The sequence below is a fragment of the Macrotis lagotis genome, chromosome 4, assembly GCF_037893015.1.
Source record: "Macrotis lagotis isolate mMagLag1 chromosome 4, bilby.v1.9.chrom.fasta, whole genome shotgun sequence".
NCBI lineage: Eukaryota > Metazoa > Chordata > Mammalia > Peramelemorphia > Peramelidae > Macrotis > Macrotis lagotis.
Genome location: NC_133661.1, coordinates 148727998 through 148739835, shown reverse-complemented (window position 1 = coordinate 148739835; position 11838 = coordinate 148727998). Strand labels below are relative to the sequence as shown.

The window sequence follows — 11838 nt, the reverse complement described above, 5'->3', positions numbered from 1 at the left end:
CAACTTGCTAATACTTTTTTATTTAAAGCCTGTTCCTATGCAAGATTTCTCTTCTCAAAGCAAAACATCCTTAATTCATTCAACTAGTTTTTCAAGAAACCTGGTATCTAAGTCTTTTCACCATTTTTGTCACTCCTCCTTATTTCTACATTGTAGTTTATCTATTCTCATGTACCCAAGAGGATCTGGGATCTCATCAATTTGTTGGGATGATGCAGTTATGTTCACTCTATACCAACCAATGCAGTGATACCCTCATATTAATCCATACTTGCCCATCCAATGACATTCTTGACCCTACCATCACATAAGTTTACAACAGGAAGTCAATCATTTTGGGGAGCCTTTCTCATTTTCTATTGACATCTTGAGGATATTAGTGGAGCACATGATCTATACTTGGTTTCCCCTTACTCTCACTCTGTGACTAGCCCATCTTCTTTTGAGATTGTATATTTCTTTAATAGTATCTCTTGCTCAGTTCTTCTTCCCAGTTCTTTAATAATTATATGATGCAGCTTGATAACACACATATGATCCTTGTTATTGCCCTCTGTATTATATATATCTTTAATTGTTTAGAAGACCTGGATTTAAGGCCATAAACTTACTAACTTATCTGGAAAACTCTAAGTCATTCAGTCTTTCTCCATCTCAGTTTCCTGTTCTTTGGAATGAAGATAATGGCATGTGCCTCACAGGATTGTTATGAATATCAAATGAGATAATATATGCAAAGTACTTTGCAAACTTTTAAAAATATATAAATGTTAGTTCTTATGATGATGATGATGATGACAATGCAAGTACTTTGCTAAGCACACACTCCCCATTTTATGCCTCACTAGAAATTAATGATTAGAGGATTCCCTCTATTGCTATATTTTTTCATGAATATTGAATAATTTGTAGGAATGGATGAGAGATACTTTATTAGAAGAGAATCTTTAAGGTAATGTTTTGCTCTACCAGACCAAATACCTTAAACTGTATAATGGTAAAGATTCAGTCTACTGTGGAACATTGTTTGCAGAAGCCTTTTTTCTACTAATAGCCTCATAAGGATGTCCTAATTGCATATAAAAGTTATTGTTATAAAAATTCATATATATATATATATATTATATATGGACAAATAAGCATACATGTCAGTAGCTAATTTTTACTCAATATTTTTCAACACTGATAATGACATATGTTTGGTTTTGTTTTTGTCCCTGACATTTTTTTGTCAGATCCCTGTAACATACTTGCATCACTTTTGCATCCAATTGCATGAAACTTCTCTATGAATATTTGCCTTAATATAAGTGTTTTACTAAATTTTATTATTTTTAGTGTCATTTATTTGCTCCTCCTGAAGCATAAGATACTATTTGAGAACAAGTATGTTGACTCTACTGCCCTTCAAAGCATGGAAAAAAAAAGTTTTATATTAAAATAATTTAAGATCTTTTCCATTTTTCTTCAGTTTGTTGTCTTCCTTCTACCTTGTTTCTTAAGTGCTTTTAGATAATTTTGCTGGATTGGGTCTCTTGCCAAGTTTTCTTTTAACTTGCTTAAATTCTGATGGTTCTCTCTGTATTATGAAGTGTTATTAGTCTTAAAAAGTTCATCAGCTCTTTTAAAATATGACTTCTAAAACAGGACATAATCTGACTGTGGAAATGTCCTTCCTTCTTACCCTTATAAATTCCGCCTAGGAGCCAACTAACGTTTTTGACCATCACATCATACTGCTGATTTATGTTGAGCTTCCAATCTACTTTGAGTTTTAGGTCTTTTTTCATCAACTGCTTTGAAGTCATATATTTCTTATCCTTCCAAAATAATTATTTTGAACTGAAGTACTAGATTTATTTCTACTATTATTATTTTACTTTTCTAGCTTTAGCTTACCATTGTAGTTTGAATAGATCCTTTAGAATACAAATTATGTCATCTAATATGTTAGTTACTCTTCCCAGTTTTGTGTTATCTACAAATCTGGCAAAAATGACATCTGTATTTTTATTCAAGTCATTGATAAAAATGTTTAGCAGAACAAGGACAAAGGAAGAGTTCTATTGCACTGTAATGAAAAACTTCTTTCTAGGTTGATAGCAATTCATTAATCAATATATTTAAGGTATAGTTAGTCAACAAGAGCCTAATTTCTATTAGCCAATGCATCTCTTCATCTTGTCCATAGAAAGAGTTTCCCAATGTTTTCCAGAGTGACATAGGAGCCCCAAGTCTCTACTGTGGAGTACTTATGGAAACAGGAAAAATAAATTTGACTCCTAAGACATTGTATGCTTAAAGTAAAGAAAAAAAGAGGGAAAACAGGAAAAATATTAAGATAGTTGGGAAGAAATTTCTTGAGTCCTGAATAAATCAAGAAAAGATCTGAATATGAAAAAATGATCCAAATCATTATTGATTAGAGAAATACAAGTTGAAACAACTATGAGATCCCACCTCATACCTATCAGATTGGTTAAAATTACAAAAAGGAATAATGATCAGTGTTGGCGAGCTTTTGGGAAGATTGGGGCATTAATGCACAATTTAACCATTCCAGAGAGCAATCTGGAACAGTTCCCAAAGAGCAATAATACTCATGCCCTTTGATTCAGCAATCCCAATACTAGACCTATATCCAAAAGAAAGTCTAAAATAGCTTTTGTGGGTTGGCAGGGAGTGATGCAGCAGCACCATGAAGGCCTCAGGCACCCTGAGAGAGTACGAGGTAGTTGGAAGATGCCTGCCTACTCCCAAGAGTCCAGTGCCACCTCTTTGTCGCATGCGGATCTTTGCTCCTAACCATGTCATAGCAAAGTCTCCATTCTGGTACTTTGTGTCCCAGCTAAAAAAGATGAAGAAGTCTTCTGGAGAGATCATATACTGTGGACAGGTCTTTGAAAAGTCCCCTCTTAGGGTGAAAAATTTTGGCATCTGGCTGCTATGATTCCCGGAGCGGAACCCACAACATGTACAGGGAGTACAGAGATCTTACCACTGCTGGTGCCGTCACTCAGTGCTACCAAGATATGGGGGCCCGTCACTGTGCCCGAGCCCACTCTATCCAGATCATGAAAGTGGAAGAAATTCCTGCCAGCAAGTGCTGCCAACCGGCAGTCAAGCAGTTTCACGACTCCAAAATCAAGTTCCCTCTGCCCCACAGAGTTCTCTGTTGCCAGCACAAACCACGCTTTACTACCAAGAGGTCCAACACATTCTTCTAAGTGCAGAGGCAAGGAGGCACAAGTTGTATTTGATCTGTTTAAATAAATTTCCTATTTGGAACCCCCCCCCAAAAAAAAAAAAACAAAGTCTAAAATATGGGAAAAGTCCCTCATGTTCAAAAATATTTATAGCAACTTTTTTTTTGGTAGTGGCAAAGAATTGGAAATTGAGGGAATGCCTATCAATTGGGGAATGATTGAACAAGTTTCAGTATATGAATGTTATGGAGTACTATTGTTCTATGTGAAATCATGAATGTAAAGAATTATATGAACTGATGCTGAGCAAAGGGAACAGAATCAAGAGAACATTGTTCACATTAATAACAATATTTTGAATTGATCAACTGTGATGAATACAGTAATTCAGAGATCTAGGAGAACCTTGGAAGAACCTATTATAGACAATGCCATCCACATCCAGAGGGGAAAAACACACCACCACCAAAAACTCAGAATCTAAATGGATACTATATTCACATTTTAAAAACTTTTTATGTTTTTCCTTTCTATCCTAAGATTTCCTGTCTTTTCACTTCATCTTAATTCCTCATGCACAAAATGATTAATATGACAACTCTTACCAGAATGTTCTATTTGCCATGTAAGGGGGAAGAAAGTGGGAAGGGTGGATGGCAGAAAAATGTGTAACACAAATATGCAAGTGGTTGAATGTTGAAACACTTTTATAACATATAATTGGAAAAATAAAATAAAGTATCAATCAAAAAAAGAAAAGATCTGACAGTTTCCCTTTGAGTAGTAATTAAGGCAATTCCAAAGCCATCATCAAAAGCAATTAAAAAGTATTTATTGACAAACAAGCTATTGCATGATAGGGAATATAAAACACAACTCTTCAAAGGCTTAACATTTTGTTGAATAGATAAAGTACATACATAAAAAGATTCCTAGGAGAAAATAGTATATGAAAAATTACAAATATTGCTTGGAATCAGATGGCATACAGATAAGAATAGTCCCATATTTTTGAAAAGAGAGGAGATACTATTTAAGATGTGCATAGAAATATGAGTAGAAGGAAGGAACACTAAACAGAGAAATATGAAGGAATAGTAGACATGTTTGGGATGCAGAATTGCTCCTTTGAATGGATGATACATGTACCTAAGTATGGGAAGAAAACACTGAAATAGACTGAAAAGGGAGGACTTCAATGCTTTAAAATATACATACCACATCAGATATAATATCATATTAATATTAGAACAATTTTTGAACCTATTTTCCTAATCTAAAATGTCACTTTCTTCCATTTCCTGGTACATTATTACCTTGCCACTTATGGTGGCATGCTTGTCTCTGGCTTCTCACCATAGCATCCTATCTCATGAAAATTCCTATTTTCTTGATTCCAGGGTATCATGATGAAAAAATTCTGCTTAATTTATGCTTTAAAAACTTAAAATTTATACTTAAAGATTGTGACAGATGAATACTAAGACAGAGCAGGACATTATTATCTCATTATCTTTCTCTCAAGTTGTTGTTCAGTTATTTTTCAGTGATGTCTGACTCTTTGAGACCCCAGGATTTTATTGCCAAAGATACTGGTCTTTTACCATTTTCTTCTTCAGCTCATTTTATAGATGATGAAACTAAGGCAAACAGGGTTAAGTGACTTGCTCAGGGTCACACAGCTAGTAAGTATCTGAGGTCAGATTTGGACTCAGAAAAATGTCTTCTTGACTAGGCCTAGAATTCTATACTATTCACTTACCTAGTTCTCTCCAATCCCTCCCCTTTCCCAGAATTTCTTAATCTTTTTTGATGGTACAATCATTTCCTGCTTTCTGAGCTTTATAATCTTAGTGTTACTTTTGTCTCTTCTCTCCCTCAGCCTACATATCCAATAAGTTGCCAATTCTTGCTACTTCTACAATAGCTCTAGCATACATCTACTAGTCTCCACTTAGATTGCCACAACCATAATTAGGTCAGGCCATTATTAATTCTCATCTAGATAATAACATTGGACTCCTACTTGGCCCCTGGTTAGTCTAGCCTTCTTCCCACTCCCATTCATCCTCTACATTATTGCCAAAGTGATTTTATTTAAATCCATAGATAATGGTTTGACCTTTTGAGGAAAAGGCTGACCCTGATCATATTCCCGAATTCAGTACACTGTGAAACCATGGTAGATACCAGGCATAATCCTGGTGGCAAGGCAAGGATGACCTTCCTCTTACTGTACTTATAGTATTCATCTAGGGCCTCTGCCCAGTTTTGGTCATTGTCTTTATTCTTATCTGGAGGCTGTCCTCTTGGAATAGACAATTAAAGGAGTGATTTTTCATGATTTATTTAAGAAACAGCATGGTATGGTAAAAGGAGTACTGTAGTCAAATAACCTGGGTTCAAATCTCACCTTTTATATTTAATACTCTATGAGCTAGGGTAAATCGCTTAAGCATCCTGTGCTTCTTTCTCTTTATCTATAAAATGAGGGAGGGTTGGCCAGGTGACCTCTGAGGTGGTGATTTTATGTGTACATGAATCAATCAGCAAGCATTTATTAAGTGTTTGTATACCAGGAATTATACTAGACCCTGAAATAAATGTAAATAGTAACTGCAAGAATATTACATATTATTAGAAAGAACAACAAACACATATTTATATATAATTACATATACGTGTATATGTAAGTATATATAAATACATATGGGTGTGTGCTTATATGTATGTATTTATGTATACACACCGATATATGTCTGTGTATATACATATATATATGTACATATATATTTATTTATACAAAATATAAATAAATAAACACAACTATATTTAACATAAATTTATTTGCAATTCAACAAGATCCAGTAGCAGGAGCATTGAACACAGAGTTGGGAAATTCCTGATTTGTATCCCAACTCTGATTCCAATTGTGTCCTTTGGGAAAATCCCTCAATCTTCCTTAGTTTCAGTTTCCTTTTTAGTAAAATGGGGCAAAAAATACTTGCTCTTCTAGGATTAATATCTTACATTATTTCTCCACTTCATGGGTTAGTCCAATACCTGCTCTTTCCTCCTATAGCAAGGATTTCTTTTCCCTAAAAAGTTTTGAGTTTTGGACAAAGGAGTTTGGATTTGATTCAGCTGATAAGAAGCAGGCACTGAAGGATTTTAAAGGGAGGGATGATGTGATCAAATCTGGCATTGGGAAGGTTAATCTGGCAGCAATGTAGACAAGTGAAGGCTTTCCATGACTGGCAGTTTGGCAGCTGTTTCTCTCACATGTCCTGGTTCTTTGCAAAATTGATCATTGTTTTGTGGAACCGATTCAGGCCCACTTTTACAGTATGCTGGTCTATCGCTTTCGCAGATTTCTGCAACATTCAGACCTGAAAGTCACTTTCATATTTGCCTTTCCTGGCATATGGATTAATCTGTATTAACCCCACAACCTTGGTCCAAATATATTTTTTATGATTGTTGTTTTATTTGTACTTCATTCAATTGGACAGAATCATCATCTTAATGATCTGCAACTTTAAAGATGATCATTTAGCTTCAGTTCCTGCCTCTAAATATGAACACTGGAGCAGGGTAAAAGCTGTAATTATGCTTTTTGGCATCTATAGCCAAGAGGAGGATTGGACTAAACCTCCCATGAAAAGCAATGAGCATTTCTGGTTTGTCATTTCATCTTCAGGCATCAATTGACCTCTACAGCAGAATTCTTTGGGATTAACAGTTGAATCATTTCAGACCTTTGCTGATGGCTACTGTCTGATACCTTTTGACCCAGGGTACATAGCTCTTTCATTATATTTCCTAGTAACTGAGAAATAGTCACGCAATCTCTCCCTCTCCCCCTCCCTCCCCTCCCCCTCCACTTCCCCTCCCCCTCTCCCTCTACCTCTGTAAGAAAGTGAGACAGAAAGAAAAAAAGAGAAGACATCATGTTTGTGCTGCTTTAAAAAAAATAGTTGGCCAAAGATTTTACCCTTGGTTAGATTTATTTGACAAATGCTGAATTTTTCTCCTGCTGAATCAATCTATCAATATTTTTTAAGTACCTACTATGTTCTCAGTGGTGAAAGAGGAGCCAAAGAAGGTTTAAAAAAAGTTTGTGGAGCAGTCTTAGCACCTGAGAAACACATTATGTACTTGGGGAAACAAGGGACAAGGGAGGTTTTTTTTTTTCTCTTCTCTATTCCTAGCAACGTCCTAGCTACAAAATAAGCATTCATTCATCCAGTAAATCATTATTTATTCATTCATTAATTCATTCAGCAAACATTTATAAGATAAGTAATAACATTTTTATGCTTAGCACTGTGGTGCCACTGTACAAAGGTATATAAAACTGTAGCTCTCTCCTCAAAGAGATTACAGTATGATAGGGAAGATGACACATATACACAGATGACTATGATTTAGGCAGAATATGATATGTGCCACAAGACAGATTCCAACATAGTACTATGGATGTTCAGAGAAGGGAAAAAATTACTTCTGGCTGGGAATATCAGGGAGAGGTTCAGGGAATTTGAGCAGGGACTTGGAGGATGGATTGGATTTCTATGGGGTGAGATCTGGGAGGGCATTTCAGGTGAAGAAAACAGAAAGAGCAAAGCCATCAATGGGAGGGGTGCCACAGAATTGGAAAATAGCAAATATTCTGTTTTTTTTCTTTTAAAGAAAAATTAAGGAAGGTAGTAGAGTCTGCTTCTGTCAGTGAGTGAACCTGCCACAACTCTCTGCCTGACCCAGCCCTTCTTTCTCTCAGTTAAGAAAATATTCTTCCTAAAACATGTTGACTATATTCCCCTAAACTCTCTACTTGATAAACTTCAGTGTTTCCCTAACATCTCCAGGATCAAATAGAAAATCCTCTGGTGTTCAAACCCCTTTATAATCTGTCTCCTTTACATTTCCTGTCTTCTTATATCTTGCTTCTCTTCCTATTCATGTACCCTTTAATCTTGTAACATTGACCTCCTTGTTACTGCCTATACAGGATAGTTCCTCATTTCCATTTCCTGATTTCCTTCATGTCCTAGCTAAAATCTCATCTGCTAAAAAGAAACCTTTCCTGTTTCCTTTTAATACATTCCTTCCATTGATTATTTCCGATTTATTCTGTATTTGGTTTGTGCATAGTTATTTTCATGTAGTCTTCCTCTTTGGATTGTAACTTCCTTGAGAGGAGGGAATGCCTTTTTACCTTTCATTGTGTTCCCAACACTCAGAACAGTGCCCACTTAATGAATTTTTATTCTCTGTTTTCAATTCCTAATAAATTTCTAAAACACATCATTAAAAAGATGACTAGTGAATATTTTACAAAGAAAGTGGGAATGACAAAGAACCAGTAAAACTGTTTCTAGTTTATGCCCAAACAATTACAGTTCCCTTTTGAAGGGATCATTAGAAGAGGGATTTGCTATTAACAAAGTATAACTTAATTTTATAAAAACATTTGTAAAAATCCATCAGGCTATTCTTAACAACGAAATAGCAAAATATGGAGTAAGACATATGCTAGTTGTATAGAATAGTTAAATGACTGGATCTAAATGAAAAAAATGTTGTTAATTATTCATTGTTCACTTGGAAGAAAGTCTCTAGGAGGTGGGGGGAGTGTTACATGTATCTATGCTTGCTTGTGAACCATTTACCATTGCATAATTTAATAAGCATTTATTTAGTATATACTATATGCAAGGAACTGGGGTTACAAAGACAAAAATGAAACTATCATTGCCATCAAGAAGCTTAAATTCTATTAGAGCATAGAATGTGTTTCAAGATAAGTGAATATAAAGCAATTTGAAGAAGGAAGAATATCAGAGAGTCATGGTATCAGAGAAGGTTTCATGAAGGGAATAGCACTAAAGAAAAGCCATGATCACACTGAAGGTTCTGAAAGGCAAAACATACAAAGAAAGTGAATTCTGGGTTTGGGGAATGACTTCTGTGACTATTGCTGTCAGAAAATGGAATGTTGACTTTGGACAATAGCCAGCAGTTCAATTTGGCTGGAATTTTGAGTGCATGAAGAGTAGTAATAGGAAATAAAGTTAGAAAGGAAGGTTGGAGACAGACTTTTCAGGGTCTTCAATGACAGGTGGAGGAGGCTGTCTTAAATCCTAGAATCCACTGAAGGTGTTTAAGTAGAGGGATGACATGTTACTTGGGAAGTGGGAAGTGCTATTTGTTTTGGAAGATTATTAATATTATTTGGAAAACTATTTAGATGGTGTATTGAAGAGAAGAGGCTTGAAGTAGAGAGGACAAATGTGAATCTATTACAATAATTCAGCCAAGCCACAATGAAGATCCAGACTAGAGTGGTAACCTTGAAAATGGGAGAGAAAGAGATTTATGTAAGAAATGTTTTAAAGGGATAATCAAAAGGATTTGACAACTTGTTAAATATGGAAGTGAGGAAGAGTCAAGAGTGACTGAAAGGACCACTCTGAGTGACTAAGAGGATGATCATGTTCTCCATAAAACTACGGACATCTGAAGTAGGGTTGTAATTAGGAGAAAGATGGTCATGTTGATTTTGAGATGCCTACAAAATTTACAAGTGGAGATATCCAGAAGGCAATTGAAGATGAGAGGCTAGGACTTCAGTAAGAGATTAAGGTTAGCTATACACTTTGGGCAGGTATCTATGTAAACACAATAATTGATCCCATGAAGCTGTTAAAGTCATTTTGGACTTAATAAATTTTTTTCTTTTAAAATAAATATTTATAGTTTTTGCTTTTATATAACAATAATAGCTAGCAATTATATATCATTTTAAGCTTTTCAAAATGCTAAATCATTTGAGCCTTACAATAATCTAATAGGATAGATACTATCTTTATTCCAATTTTTTTAAATAAAGAAGTAACTGAGGTTGAGGTTGTGACTTACCCACAGTATGTCTAAGGAGATTTGAACTTTGGGTCACCTGACTCTTAAGTATAAAACATTAACCATTGTACCATTTACAGTTCCCCCAAATTTCCTTTTCCTTCCACTACATCTAGAGAACTGTGCTTTAGGACAGATAGTTCAGCCAAAGTAACCTACAGAAGCCTGAAAACAGAGTGCAAAGAACTGAATAGAGGAAGGAACATTCATTATCTCTTATTTTGTGCCAAATTTTTCATTATAGTTTTACAACTTTCAGTTTTGATTGTTTTGTTATTCTTTCCATATCACATTGTTTTGGTCATGAAATAAGTTGCTAGTTATGCTTACTTTACTTGACATCTGTTCATATGTCTTTCCATGCTTCTTTTGTATTCTTTATATTATTGTTTCTTAAAGTATATCAAATTCAAGCACCACAATTGACCATCTACTTTGCTTCTAGTTCTTTATAACTAAAAGAAATATTGTTACAAACATTTGAATTTATATAGGATTTTTCTTTGTTCTTTTATTTTTATTCACCCTCTTGGGATTATAATATGGCTAGGAGTTTGATCTTTTCTTCAAAAATCATGGGCATTTCAGTTATTTTCTTAAAATAATTCCAATTAATTTTCACAGTAGAAGTGCCAATATATAATTTCAGCATTATTGCAATAGTGTATCTCTTTTTTCGCAGCCCCACTCTCAGCATTGATTATTTCTATCGTTTATCATTTTACCCAATTCAATGGGTGTAAGGTGAAGGATTAGAGTTGCTTTGATGTGTTTCTTTTATTATTAGTTCTTTTGAAGTAATTTTTTTGTTGCCAAATGTTCTTTTGTGGAATATTTGCTCATTTCTTTTGACCACTTTTCTATTAGGGAGTAGCACATAAGACATATCAGAAATAATTGATTCTAAGATTGTTTTTCTCAATTGACTTATCCTTGTTGAATTAATTTTATATATGGAAAGATTAATCAATCTCATGTCATCAACTCTATCTTATCTTTTGTGACTGTTTCTATATTTAATTTTGCTAAGAATTCAATACTTAATCATTCCTTTGAAAGATTTCCTTCTCATTTTTAAATGTTTTCTAATATTCATGCCATGTAACCAATTTGAGTTTATGGTCCTATATCATACAAGATATTGGTATAAACCTAATTTCTGCTTTTCAAGATTCCTTAAACAATTTTTTATCAAATGACGAGATTCCCTGTATAACTTATGGGTTGGTTTTTATTGAACAGTTAGTAGTTACATTCATTTGTTTCTGATTTTTCTTTATTTTGTCTGCAGTGCCTGACACATCATAGTACTTTTTTTCCTATTGCTTTGATTAATTTTGATTTTCTAATTTTCTTTATTTTTAAAATAAATTTTTTCTGTCACTAGAATTTCTTCATATCCTTTCTCCTCTCTTCTGCCAGAATATAACCCGAAACAACAAATAATATATATATATATATATATTTAGTTTTTGCAAGGCAATGAGGTTACGTAATTACATAATTATTTACTTGCTTACACAGCTAGGTAATTAAGTGTCTGAGGTCGGATTTGAACTCAGGTCATCTTGATTCCAGAGCCAGTGCTCTATCCACTATGCCACCTAGTTGCCCCAACAAATAATATTTTAATGAAAAAAAGAAAAGGAAAAAAAAAACAACTGATCAATACATCAAAAAGTCTGAAAAGATATTCAATATTTCAAACCTG

At 34.3% G+C, this 11838-nt stretch overlaps 1 pseudogene; it reads left to right on the top strand.

Moving 5' to 3' along the window:
• The first annotated feature begins 2698 nt into the window (after positions 1-2698).
• Positions 2699-3227, top strand: LOC141520056 (large ribosomal subunit protein eL20 pseudogene; annotated as a pseudogene).
• The last annotated feature ends 8611 nt before the right edge of the window (positions 3228-11838 follow it).